The 15224-nt window shown below is 39.0% G+C and overlaps 1 long non-coding RNA gene across 1 annotated transcript; it reads left to right on the forward strand.

The window, feature by feature from the left end:
- Positions 1–87: 87 nt before the first annotated feature.
- Positions 88–14590, forward strand: LOC121397026. Its single transcript, XR_005963356.1, has 3 exons — positions 88–288; positions 5310–5403; positions 14554–14590. It is a non-coding gene; the product is annotated as an uncharacterized LOC121397026 (long non-coding RNA).
- Positions 14591–15224: the final 634 nt, after the last annotated feature.

The following is a 15224-nucleotide window of genomic DNA, read 5'->3' on the forward strand; positions in this document are numbered from 1 at the left end:
CCCAACCCCTACCGTAATCCGTAGTCAATACGAGCAGCTGTTACAAAGAAATTCAGTGGACGCCGGAAAGGGGAAAAAAAACACCTATTTTTTTATTTTAGTGGCCAATATCGGACCAGTGCACCCCTTGTCAGGTCCGCAGTGCGCCCCAGGCAACCCGGCCAGCTACGTCGCGCCCCACCCCCCGCGCGCAAACGAGGACGCGCGGCTGTGCGTAAACAAGTGCGGAGGCGCTAGACACCCGCTTAATCTTCTTCAGCGGCGGACATGGGGTAGTCTGCTTATGAGGTACTTACAGATGTTCAGACTGGCAGGAGTTCTGCTAACAATTGGTTACTTATATGTGAACACTCCCCAACAGTCTATAGTTAGCTGTCCCCATTATTCTGCTTTGGCTTCCTCCCTGTATAGGTGTCTGAGTAGGGTTTCTATATATTATATACAGATAAACAGAGGGGTGAATATGCAGCAAGTAACATAACATTTAATACGACTGCACCAGGGGTGAGTGAAATATTTCCAATTTGAAAGCATTGACATGATGCAAAAACAAATAAATATATATAATTGGGAATATAATTGGGAAGTGAAACCAATGTTGGACATACATTGATGGCGCCAGTTCAGTAATCGCACTCTGAGGCGACTGAACCCTGAACGCTGTCTGGCATGATCTGGGTAGAGTTTGGACAAGATTAAGGGGCCGATTTATCAAGGGTCGAATATCGAATTGAAAATACTTCGAAATTCCAATTCAAAAAGACCAACCGAAGTGAAGTCGGAGGTTTTTTTTGGATCAAAGAGGTCCGTATACGTCCGAATTAGAATCGTCCGATCGAAGGAATAGTGCATTCGATTAGAAGTTTTTCCCCTTCGATTTCTTAAAGTCCACCAATTGACAGTACATGATAAATTTCAATATTTGAATTTCGAAGTTTTTTTCAAATTCAAATCTAATTTGGACTGTTCCCTAGTCAAAGTACACAAAAAATAGCTCGAAATTCGAAGTTTTTAACTTCGAAAATTCACCTTGACCTTTGATAGATCTAAGGGTAGAACTACACAATGTGCTTACCTCTGTGCAACGCAAGGAAGCACAGGCTTCACTTCGGATGCACCGAATCTAATGCAAGTAATAGGAATGTCGCACTTAAAAGCTCATTTTATCCGACACGACTGTCGGATAAAGACGCAACATGCAGCGTTCTCATCCTACAGTCATGGTCGGATTGGGGGGCCCGGGGCCACTATCCAGGACCCCCTCCAGCCCCCCTACTGTGAGGTGCCACTCTGTCCTTGGTGCATGCACAGACGGTGCTGCATCAACATTTTTTTTTTTTGGTGCTATTCCAATATCGGAAGAGGGGTCTGGACCCGGTTTTTTCCCGATTTCCCGCCGGGCCAGTCCGACCCTGCATGTCGTGTCGGATGAAATCAGCTTCTATGTGTGACATTCCTATTACTTACATTCGATTCGGTATATCCGATGTGACACCTATGATTCCTTGCGTCGCGTCGGAACGGAAGTAAGCGCATTGTGTAGTTCTACCTATAAGAATTTGACTAAAATGTTGCATTTGTTCATCTGACTAAGTTGGTGGGTCCCTTTATCTTGCTCTGTGGGTTTCTGACCTTTAATCAACCAGGCTGCATGCTTGCATTTTATAAATAAATCAGAGTAGAGTTATCAGTGTAAAGCAAAGTTCCTATTTATAAGTAGTGATCACCCTCGTGTTTTTATTATTCTGGTGATGTAACAATAAAATAACTGTAATGATCTACTCATGGTCAAATGTTGCTACGTTACACTTTCAACAGTAAAAGGACTTCCCACATCTATATAACCATAATCCTAAAATGGCTTTACAAAACTGATTTAATTCAACAATGCTCATTCTGTTCTGTATAATAATCACCAGGCTCTCTAACAATAGCGTTATTATGCATGCAGCTCTCATGCCATGGATAAGCTTGCTGTGGCTTGAACTGTGGAATTTATTTCTGATCTCTCCATATTATAATTTCAACTGTCCTAGGCCGTTTCTCACACATTCTGCTTAGCAGTCATACAGTTCTAGTCAGTAACTGTTGTGGAAAAAAAATAAAAACATCACCTGCACATTTGACCTCCTTGGCTACATGGATGTTTAGTACACACACATACACATTGTCTATCATACGTGACACGAGACAGTCCTGATGTATGTATAATGTGTGATAAAATGTGAGACCCAAATGTAGGGCAGAACAGAGAAGGAAGCTGTTGATTCCAGACTGAAGAAGAAATGATATATATATATAATTACGGAAAGATCAGTTATCCAGAAAATCCTAGGTCCCAAGCATTCTGGATAGCAGGTCCCAAAAAAAAACAACAATAGGCTGGTTTTGCTTCCAATAAGGATTAATTATATCTTAGTTTGGATCAAGTACTATTTTATTACTACAGAGAAAAAGAAAATATATTTTTTTTAAAAGTGGATTATTTGGCTAAAATGCAGTCTATGGCAGACAGCCTGTCCATAATTCATCGTTTTCTGGATAATGGGTTTCCAGATAACAGATCCAATACATATATATATATATATATATATATATATATATATATATATATATATATATATATATATATATATATATAAATAAAACCATCCATAGAGGAGTTGGCACTCTCAATACTTGGTTCAAATGTGCCTGGGTGCAGTGTCCAAAATGTAGAATATATATCACACAGAGAAGGTCCGCACTCTCACGTCTTAAATAAAAATAAATAAAAATGTTTTATTGAATGACTAATGTTTCGGCCTCTCCGAGGCTTTTCTCAAAGTATGGAAAAGCACTTTATGAATGCCTTAAATACACATATCGACGGGAAACATTAATTGACTGACTTATCAGCATCGTCAGTTGACGATGAACTACACGTATAAACATGACAAAAAACAAATGACCTATATTGTGTCTATTTAAACACTGCTATAAATTAGAACCTTTTTCTTTTGGCTAGCTAGGAAATTAAAAACATATAAAATTAAAACCAATACTGAGTAACAATCATTTCCTGTCTTGTATACATATACTATTAACTAGACCGTTTATGTTACAAAGTAGCAAGTCTTGAGTGCAGGTGAAAGGTCTGCAATTAAGAACCGTCGTTGATGTTAACACCATTAAAATCAATGCTAAATTTTACATTTAGGTATAGTAAGTGCAGTCCTCAGTCCAGGTCAGGTAACCATAATATGTGTTAACTGGTGAGGTATTATCCCTCTATTTTCCCAGATGCAGGCCTGGACTGGCAATCTGTGGGTTCTGGCAAATGCCAGAGGGGCTGCTATAAGGTCCCATAGAAAGTAACTATTTAGTGGGCTGGTAGGGGCTGTTTGGGCCTCTATGTGGGCTGATTGGGCCTCTGTGTACCTGAAATGCCAGGGCCTATTTTAATTCTCAGTCCGGACCTGCCCAGATGACATTTAGTTTGCATATTTTACCAAAAAATTAACCCAGGTATAATGCAACGATGCTTTAACTGGTGTGTTTATGTGCAAGGGGATTGAATAGGCTATAGTAACATGTGACTCACACAAGTGTGATCTAACCACCAATCACATTAACTATGAACTTAAACCCAAACTGTGACAACTATCTTCCACCACATAACTATTTCCTATAAAATAATAAACTACATAAAATGTGGATTTATATAATAACAAAATTATATGTTATCTTTTCATTAACTATAACTTTTGGTGTTATGCAGAAAATCATATCTGTATATAAACTTCATGTAAAATTACAAGCTATAACTTCAGTAGTCCAGTCACTGTATAATGTGTATATAGATCACCACCCAAAAGTTAAACAATAATTAAAGTATAAAAATATAAAAAAAACACCCAAAAATATGCAAAAAGTGAAAAATAAAATAAAAAATTAAAGTCACTGTGATGAAGCGGAAGTGTTCCCTATGGAAAGCATAGTTCATGACTTTGTCCAGTCATCCAGATGATCGTGGACCGTTGCATCGGGAGGTGACTTGTTCTTTTAGGCACGGAACCTGAAATAAATCCATTATGTAGCAGCGCACCTGATTCTAGGGTGCAGCACCGGATCGCAGAACACAGACCGCCCAAAGGTGTAACGTGTAAGCACCCCACTGTACAGGGCTTCAGGACCCCAACTTCCATACCACATGCAGGCTCTGTGTGGGGGCAGCAGCGCACTGGACTGCATAACTCTCAAGGGTACAGCACCGGATCACTGTGTAAAGCAGGTAATACCCTTGTGCAGGGGCAACAAATACCTGGGTTAATTTTTTGGCAAAATATGCAAACTAAATTTCATCTGGGAAAATAGAGGGATAATACCTCACCAGTTAACACATATTATGGTTACCTGACCTGGACTGAGGACTGCACTTACTATACCTATATTTAAAATTTAGCATTGATTTTAATGGTGTTAACATCAACAAGGGTTCTTAATTGCAGACCTTTCACCTGCACTCAAGACTTGCTACTTTGTAACATAAACGGTCTAGTTAATAGTATATGTATGCAAGACAGGAAATGATTGTTACTCAGTATTGTTTTTAATTCTACATGTTTTTAATTTCTTAGCTAGCCAAAAGAAAAAGGTTCTAATTTATAGCAGTGTTTAAATCAACACAATATAGCTAATTTGTTTTTTGTCATGTTTATACGTGTAGTTCAACTAATTGAAGACGATGCTGATAGGTCAGTCAGTTAATGTTTCACGCCGATATGTGTATTTAAGGCATTCATATTGTGCTTTTCCATACCTTGAGAAAGGCCTCAGAGAGGCCGAAATGTTAGTCATTCAATAAAACATTTTTATGTTTTTTTTAAGACCTGAGAGTGCGGACCTTCTCTGTGTGATATATATATATATATATATATATATATATATATATATTTATTTTTTTTAATTTTTTTTTATAGTATTTACCAGCAGGTCTTCAAAAAAGCTGGCGTTAAACTTCTGCAACACCTGCCTGGGTGCAGTCTACCAACTATCTTGGTATGGGGTCTGGGTGGTGGTTACTCTTTCTCAGTCTACAAACAGTGTCCATTCCTTTAATGTTGGTTGCAATCTGTTTTATTTATGATTTCAGAGCTGGAAAACTGAATGGAAACTGTAGCTCATGAAAAATAGGCACAGTTCCCCTTGTTAACTCAGAAGGAAGTTCAGGAACATAACCGGATATGTATTTCAAAATCAAGCAGCCAGTGGTTTAGAAAGTAAGCATTCAGAAATTTTTTCCACTAATACCACTTATTCTCTTGCAGAATCAGAAGTTCCTTGGTAGCAGAGGAAGTCATGGTCAAGGAGAAGCTGGCAATGGTACATGTAGGAGAGGTGAATTCGGGAAGCCACTGGAAGGTGAGCATCACGCCAGTGCTCTCTGTATGAAATGCTGACTGAGAAGAACAAATAAAGGGTTAAACTTGGCTGAATAGAGAGCTCTGAAACAGTTCCCAAAGGCTTAAGATGATTATAGAACCACCAGGCAACCTACAGTCTAACAAAATTGCCAGATGAGGATGAACAGATTTGGGATAAGCCTTGTTTTATGTGCCCATTCATATACTCTAGAACAGGGGTCCCCAACCTTTTTTTACCCATGAGCCACATTCAAAAGTAAGAGGAGTTGGGGAGCAACAAAAGCATGAAAAATGTTCATGGGGGCTGTGATTGGCTATTTGGTAGCCATTATATGGACTGGCAGCCTACAGGTGGCTCTGTTGGGATGTAAACCTGGATTTTATGCAACCAAAACTTGCCTCCAAACCAGGATTTGAAAAATAAGAACCTGCTTTGAGGCCATTGGGAGCAACATCCAAGGGGTTGGTTAGTAACATGTTGCTCACGAGTCACTGTTGGGGATCTCTCCAAGCCAATGCTCTGCTGTGGCTCTTTCCACATTCCAACAACTTGTCGAATCAGTTCTGGCTTTGAAACTATGTGCTGGTTTCTATAAAACCCCATCAAACAATGGCCCTGGTAAAAAGTTCAATGATTATGGTCCTGTATATTTGCCCTAATTGAAAATGCTACTTAGGTTTATTTAAAAACTGACCCAGTAATGCTCCACTAAATAAAAATCTTAATATTCTGACAATAAACAAACCAGAGGAAATGTTTGACTTATGCTTACCCTTTCTTTTACCTTAATGAAAGCCATGATAAACACATTTAACCTTTTAAATGCCACAGATTGTAGAATCTACGTTCTGTGGCAAAGGTACTTGAAATGCCACAGAACGTAGATTCTACGTTCTGCAGCACTTCCTGGTTCTCGAGTGGAGGAGCGGCTGTTAGAGCTCCGTTCCTCCTCGATCCCCTGCCCCTAGGCAACGAGCAGAGCAGGGGATCGAGTGGCCCCTGGGGCGCGATCGCCCAGGGGCCCAAAAACAGCAGCAGGCACGTGTTACTTACGTGTACTGCTGCTGCAGCCTACACCGCGCCGTCGATCTCCGCCCCCACAGCACAGAGACAGGAACCACGTCGCAGATCTCTTCCAGGGGCTCTTCCTGATCGTCTGCAACAGTCTCCAGCGACTTTTTCAGGTTAGTGCAACAATTACACACACAAACACACCAACACACACTTATTACAGTAATACACACTTAGATTCACACTTACACACACTTACACATAAATTTTTGGGGATTGGGGGGGTCACTTACACTCACTGCACTTACACACACGTGCACACGCACACATGCGCACATAACATGTAATTTACCATTTGTACACACGCACATGCACATACATGGCATTGTGGCTTTTTTTTTTTTTTCTTATCGCATCGTCTCTTTTTTTGGCTGAAAAAAATGTTTTATTGCCATTACGAATAGCGTATTCGCTAACCGTACTGTGCAATACCTTTTGTATGTTATTTCGGTGATTATATTGCAATTTTGGGTATTTTGGTGCATTTTTAGCCATTTTATTGAATTTTTAGCCATTTTATTGCATTTTTAGCCATTTTATTGCATTTTCAGCTCTGCATATATTGTGTTCACTTGTTTCTAGCCGTATAACCTGTTTGGCCCATCTAAAATATTCAAACTGTGATTCTGACGGCCGATAACACTAGTCTGGAAAAAAAACATTGATTTTTGTGGTTTTATTGGATTTTTTTGCATTTCACCCTTTACTGCCTTATTTTGTTTTGCCTTGTAAATTTTATCTACTATATATCCATTTGGGGGTCTCTGTGTGCCACATAGTTTGGTATATCTATGCATATTGGGCATCAAAGTGTTCAGTAGACACCTGGCGTTCATATTTAGGATGTTTTATGCTGATACGTTACGAAATGTGGGGCATATAATGGGGTAAAATTCAAGCTTTCTGACAATTTTCAGAAATTTGATAAAAACAGTTATGTTCAGCATTGCTTTGCAGTTTGGCAGTTTGCAGTAGAAACACTTATTTACCCATATTGGATTCGTCAGAATGTGTACTTTCTGAAAATATATGGTTTTCTGGGGTCTCTGTACTGTTAGGGGGGTCTAATGTCGCATAATACACACACCAGGTGCTTATATTGCAGCAGCCAGCGCGTCAGCTGTGAAAATGTATATACACTATTGTCATTTGGGGGTCTCTGTGCGCCACATAGTTTGGTATATCTATGCATATTGGGCATCAAAGTGTTCAGTAGACCCCTGGCGTTCATATTTAGGATGTTTTATGCTGATACGTTACGAAATGTGGGGCATATAATGGGGTAAAATTCAAGCTTTCTGACAATTTTCAGAAATTTGATAAAAACCGTTATGTTCAGCATTGCTTTGGAGTTTGGCAGTTTGAAGTAGAAACACATATTTACCCATATTGGATTCGTCAGAATGTGTACTTTCTGAAAATATATGGTTTTCTGGGGTCTCTGTACTGTTAGGGGGATCTAATGTCGCATAATACACACACCAGGTGCTTATATTGCAGCAGCCAGCGCGTCAGCTGTGAAAATGTATATACACTATTGTCATTTGGTGGTCTCTGTGCGCCGCATATTTGGTATATCTATGCATATTGGGCATCAAAGTGTTCAGTAGACCCCTGTCGTTCATATTTAGGATGTTTTATGCTGATACGTTACGAAATGTGGGGCATATAATGGGGTAAAATTCAATCTTTCTGACGATTTTCAAAAATTTTATAAAAACCGTTATGTTCAGCATTGCTTTGCAGTTTGGCAGTTTGCAGTAGAAACACATATTTACCCATATTGGATTCGTCAGAATGTGTACTATCTGAAAATATATGGTTTTCTGGGGTCTCTGTACTGTTAGGGGGGTCTAATGTCGCATAATACACACACCAGGTGCTTATATTGCAGCAGCCAGCGCGTCAGCCGTGAAAATGTATATACACTATTGTCATTTGGGGGTCTCTGTGCGCCACATAGTTTGGTATATCTATGCATATTGGGCATCAAAGTGTTCAGTAGACCCCTGGCGTTCATATTTAGGATGTTTTATGCTGATAAGTTACGAAATGTGGGGCATATAAAGGGGTAAAATTCAAGCTTTGTGACGATTTTCAGAAATTTGATAAAAACCGTTACGTTCAGCATTGATTTGCAGTTTGGCAGTATGCAGTAGAAACACTTATTTACCCATATTGGATTCGTCAAAATGTGTACTTTCTGAAAATATATGGTTTTCTGGGGTCTCTGTACTGTTAGGTGGTCTAATGTCGCATAATACACACACCGGGTGGTTATATTGCAGCAGCCAGCGCGTCAGCTGTGAAAATGTATATACACTATTGTCATTTGGTGGTCTCTGTGCGCCGCATAGTTTGGTATATCTATGCATATTGGGCATCAAAGTGTTCAGTAGACCCCTGTCGTTCATATTTAGGATGTTTTATGCTGATACGTTACGAAATGTGGGGCATATAATGGGGTAAAATTCAATCTTTCTGACGATTTTCAAAAATTTGATAAAAACCGTTATGTTCAGCATTGCTTTGCAGTTTGGCAGTTTGCAGTAGAAACACTTATTTACCCATATTGGATTCGTCAGAATGTGTACTTTCTGAAAATATATGGTTTTCTGGGGTCTCTGTACTGTTAGGGGGGTCTAATGTCGCATAATACACACACCAGGTGCTTATATTGCAGCAGCCAGCGCGTCAGCTGTGAAAATGTATATACACTATTGTCATTTGGGGGTCTCTGTGCGCCACATAGTTTGGTATATCTATGCATATTGGGCATCAAAGTGTTCAGTAGACCCCTGGTGTTCATATTTAAGGTGTTTTAAGCTGATAAGTTACGAAATGTGGGGCATATAATGGGGTAAAATTCAAGCTTTGTGACGATTTTCAGAAATTTGATAAAAACCGTTACGTTCAGCATTGATTTGCAGTTTGGCAGTATGCAGTAGAAACACTTATTTACCCATATTGGATTCGTCAGAATGTGTACTTTCTGAAAATATATGGTTTTCTGGGGTCTCTGTACTGTTAGGTGGTCTAATGTCGCATAATACACACACCGGGTGGTTATATTGCAGCAGCCAGCGCGTCAGCTGTGAAAATGTATATACACTATTGTCATTTGGTGGTCTCTGTGCGCCGCATAGTTTGGTATATCTATGCATATTGGGCATCAAAGTGTTCAGTAGACCCCTGTCGTTCATATTTAGGATGTTTTATGCTGATACGTTACGAAATGTGGGGCATATAATGGGGTAAAATTCAATCTTTCTGACGATTTTCAAAAATTTGATAAAAACCGTTATGTTCAGCATTGCTTTGCAGTTTGGCAGTTTGCAGTAGAAACACATATTTACCCATATTGGATTCGTCAGAATGTGTACTTTCTGAAAATATATGGTTTTCTGGGGTCTCTGTACTGTTAGGGGGGTCTAATGTCGCATAATACACACACCAGGTGCTTATATTGCAGCAGCCAGCGCGTCAGCCGTGAAAATGTATATACACTATTGTCATTTGGGGGTCTCTGTGCGCCACATAGTTTGGTATATCTATGCATATTGGGCATCAAAGTGTTCAGTAGACCCCTGGCGTTCATATTTAGGATGTTTTATGCTGATAAGTTACGAAATGTGGGGCATATAATGGGGTAAAATTCAAGCTTTGTGACGATTTTCAGAAATTTGATAAAAACCGTTACGTTCAGCATTGATTTGCAGTTTGGCAGTATGCAGTAGAAACACTTATTTACCCATATTGGATTCGTCAGAATGTGTACTTTCTGAAAACATATGGTTTTCTGGGGTCTCTGTACTGTTAGGTGGTCTAATGTCGCATAATACACACACCGGGTGGTTATATTGCAGCAGCCAGCGCGTCAGCCGTGAAAATGTCTATACATATTGTCATTTGGGGGACTCTGTGCACCACATAGTTTGGTATATCTATGCATATTGGGCATCAAACTGTTTAGTAGACCCCTATGTTTATATTTAGGATGCTTTATGCTGGTAATGATACATGGACAATACGATGCTGGAAAGTTGAAGCTTTGAGGCAATTTCCAGATATTTCACCAAAACTGCCAAATTTGGCAAAGCCTTGCGACTTAGTAGTTTGGAGCAGAAAGGCATGGGTACCCATTTTAGATTCTGTAGAATGTGTACTTTCCAAAAATATATGGGGTTGGGGGGTAAACATATATTTCTGTGTTTTTACCCCACAAAAATGCAGTCAATGTGTTGATTTTTCATTAGCTGAAGTTACCCACAGGACAATTTGTATGTGCTAACTTCATTTTGGGGCCTCTAAATGCCATATACTTTGGTAAACGTATGAACAATGGCCACCAAAATGTTCAGAGGAACCCTGGCAATCATATTTAGGGTGCTTTTTCTTAGTACGTAATGACACATGGGTGATATGGTGCTGGGAAGTTGAAGCTTTGAGGCAATTTTCAGATATTTCACCAAAACTGACAACTTTGGGAAAGCCTTGCGACTCAGTAGTTTGGAGCAGAAAGGCATGGGTACCCATTTTAGATTCAGTAGAATGTGTACTTTCCAAAAATATATGGGTTTTGGGGGGTAAACATATATTTCTGTGTTTTTACCCCACAAAAATGCAGTCAATGTGTTGATTTTTCATTAGCTGAAGTTACCCACGGGACTGTTTGTATGCGCTAACTTCATTTTGGGGCCTCTAAATGCCAGATACTTTGGTAAACTTATGAACAATGGCCACCAAAATGTTCAGAGGAACCCTGGCAATCATATTTAGGGTGCTTTTTCTTAGTACGTAATGACACATGGGTGATATGGTGCTGGGAAGTTGAAGCTTTGAGGCAATTTTCAGATATTTCACCAAAACCGACAACTTTGGGAAAGCCTGGCGACTCAGTAGTTTGGAGCAATAAGGCATGGGTACGCATTTTAGATTCTGTAGAATGTGTACTTTCCAAAAATGTATGGGTTTGGGGGGTAAACATATATTTCTGTGTTTTTACCCCACAAAAATGCAGTCAATGTGTTGATCTTTCATTAGCTGAAGTTACCCACAGGACTATTTGTATGCACTAACTTCATTTTGGGGCCTCTAAATGCCAGATACTTTGGTAAACCTATGAACAATAGCCACCAAACTGTTCGGAGGAACCCTGGCAATCATATTTAGGGTGCTTTTTCTTGGTGCATAACGATACATGGGTGATATGGTGCTGAGAAGTTGAAGCTTTGAGGCAATTTTCAGATATTTCACCAAAACCGACAATTGTGGGAAAGCCTTGCGACTCAGTAGTTTGGAGCAGAAAGGCATGGGTACCCATTTTAGATTCTGTAGAATGCGTACTTTCCAAAAATATATGGGTTTTGGGGGGTAAACATATATTTCTGTGTTTTTACCCCACAAAAATGCAGTCAATGTGTTGATTTTTCATTAGCTGAAGTTACCCACGGGACTGTTTGTATGCGCTAACTTCATTTTGGGGCCTCTAAATGCCAGATACTTTGGTAAACTTATGAACAATGGCCACCAAAATGTTCAGAGGAACCCTGGCAATCATATTTAGGGTGCTTTTTCTTAGTACGTAATGACACATGGGTGATATGGTGCTGGGAAGTTGAAGCTTTGAGGCAATTTTCAGATATTTCACCAAAACTGACAACTTTGGGAAAGCCTTGCGACTCAGTAGTTTGGAGCAGAAAGGCATGGGTACCCATTTTAGATTCAGTAGAATGTGTACTTTCCAAAAATATATGGGTTTTGGGGGGTAAACATATATTTCTGTGTTTTTACCCCACAAAAATGCAGTCAATGTGTTGATTTTTCATTAGCTGAAGTTACCCACGGGACTGTTTGTATGCGCTAACTTCATTTTGGGGCCTCTAAATGCCAGATACTTTGGTAAACTTATGAACAATGGCCACCAAAATGTTCAGAGGAACCCTGGCAATCATATTTAGGGTGCTTTTTCTTAGTACGTAATGACACATGGGTGATATGGTGCTGGGAAGTTGAAGCTTTGAGGCAATTTTCAGATATTTCACCAAAACCGACAACTTTGGGAAAGCCTGGCGACTCAGTAGTTTGGAGCAATAAGGCATGGGTACGCATTTTAGATTCTGTAGAATGTGTACTTTCCAAAAATGTATGGGTTTGGGGGGTAAACATATATTTCTGTGTTTTTACCCCACAAAAATGCAGTCAATGTGTTGATCTTTCATTAGCTGAAGTTACCCACAGGACTATTTGTATGCACTAACTTCATTTTGGGGCCTCTAAATGCCAGATACTTTGGTAAACCTATGAACAATAGCCACCAAACTGTTCGGAGGAACCCTGGCAATCATATTTAGGGTGCTTTTTCTTGGTGCATAACGATACATGGGTGATATGGTGCTGAGAAGTTGAAGCTTTGAGGCAATTTTCAGATATTTCACCAAAACCGACAATTGTGGGAAAGCCTTGCGACTCAGTAGTTTGGAGCAGAAAGGCATGGGTACCCATTTTAGATTCTGTAGAATGCGTACTTTCCAAAAATATATGGGTTTTGGGGGGTAAACATATATTTCTGTGTTTTTACCCCACAAAAATGCAGTCAATGTGTTGATTTTTCATTAGCTGAAGTTACCCACGGGACTGTTTGTATGCGCTAACTTCATTTTGGGGCCTCTAAATGCCAGATACTTTGGTAAACTTATGAACAATGACCACCAAAATGTTCAGAGGAACCCTGCCAATCATATTTAGGGTGCTTTTTCTTAGTACGTAATGATACATGGGCGATATGGTGCTGGGCAGTTGAAGGTTTGAGGCAATTTTCAGATATTTCACCAAAACCGACAATTTTGGGAAAGCCTTGCGACTCAGTAGTTTGGAGCAGAAAGGCATGGGTACCCATTTTAGATTCAGTAGAATGTGTACTTTCCAAAAATATATGGGTTTGGGGGGTAAACATATATTTCTGTGTTTTTACCCCACAAAAATGCAGTCAATGTGTTGATTTCTCAGTAGCTGAAGTAAAGTCCTGAACAATTTGGATGTGCTAACTTCATATTGGTGTCTCTAAATGCCAGATACTTTGGTAAACCTATGCATAATGGGTATCAAACTGTTCAGTGGACCCCTGGCAATCATATTTCAGGTGCTTTTTCTTGGTACCTAATATAGTTTGGGCTATGCGGAGCAGCAAAATAAAACCTTTGAAATGATTTTTCAGAATTTTGAATTTTTTTTTGAAAAACCGCTATGTTCAGACAAGCTTTTATGTTTGGTAGTTGGGAGTAGAGAGACATAGTTACCCATTTTGTTATCGGCAGAATGTGTACTTTTCAAAAATGTATGGTTTTCTGGGGTAAACCTACGGTTTCAGGATTTTTTGCCTTGGAATCTAAAGCATGCCGTTTTCTGCCTTAATGCTTTCAAAATTCGGTAATATACTGCCGGGAGTTTTTGCTGTACAGAAATCCTAAATCTCCCTAAAACTATACATATCTGGTATTGGCACGTTCGAGAGACATAAGGCTTTCCAAATCAGTTGGATTTTCATCCCTAAAATGAAATATTTTTCTGGTATAAATTGATATACGATGAAAAATGGTAATTTTTCATTTTTTTGTAAAATCCAGTAAGATAAAAGCACACATTGCCCCTGTGAGACTGTGAAGAATCTGCATCAGTTCTGGGAAAAGATAAATCCAGGGTCTACTGAAATTATTTGAATATTTTATATTAGGAAATTGTTTGTTGTTTTGTTCTTAATGTTTATTTACATATGTTCCTGCCCAAGCTGAGACAAAAAGTTGTCAAGTAGCATATTCACAAAACTGTACACTATTTCTGACTTGCCAGATGAGTGTTTTTTGTAGCCATTGACAAAGTTATAGGCAAGGTAGAACCAAACCTAAATGTTATTATAACAAAAGGGAAGAGTAATTGTACATTTAAAGCTCCAACTGATCATGTCTACTAAAGGATAATTGAAGAATTTTAAATGGGTGGTTTACTTTTAAGTTAACGTTTAGTATGTTACAGTTCTAAGCAACTTTTCATTAACATTCATTATTTATTTTTTTATAGTTCTTGAATTATTTGCCTCCTTTCCGGCCTCTTATTCAAGTCAATGCGTGGTTGCTGGGGTAATTTGGACCCTAGCAACCAGATTGCTGCAATTGCAAACTGGAGAGCTGCTGAAAATCTAAAGGTGAGTAACCCCTTTAACTTTTAGTATGTTATAAAACAGCCAGTGCTAAGCTAATTGGTTTTACATTTTTTTTATAGTTGTTTAATTATTTGCCTTCTTCTGACTCTTTCTAGCTTTCAAATAGGGGGTCACTGACCCCATCTAAAAACAAATGCTGTGTAAGGCTACAAATGTATTGTTATTTTTACTTTCTACTACATCCTTCTATCCAGGCCCTCTCCTGTTCATATTCCAGTATGTTATTAAAAGTCAATGCATGGTTGCTAGGGTAATGTTGACCAAAGCAACCATATTGTTGAAACTGACTGCATAATAAAAATCGAAATAACTCAAAACCACAAATAATAAACAGTGAAAACCAACTGCAAATTGTCTCAAAATATGACTCTCTAAATCACACTAAAAGTTATCTCAGCGGTGAGCAACCCCTTTAATTTATGGCTTTAGTTAAAATTAAGCAAAGTAGGATTGGAAAAAGATGTAAATATGTCACTAATTCTGTACTTTAAAAATAAATATTTAGTGGAGATATCACCAGCAGTAATGT

The sequence above is a fragment of the Xenopus laevis genome, chromosome 8L (genome assembly GCF_017654675.1).
Source record: "Xenopus laevis strain J_2021 chromosome 8L, Xenopus_laevis_v10.1, whole genome shotgun sequence".
Taxonomy (NCBI): domain Eukaryota; kingdom Metazoa; phylum Chordata; class Amphibia; order Anura; family Pipidae; genus Xenopus; species Xenopus laevis.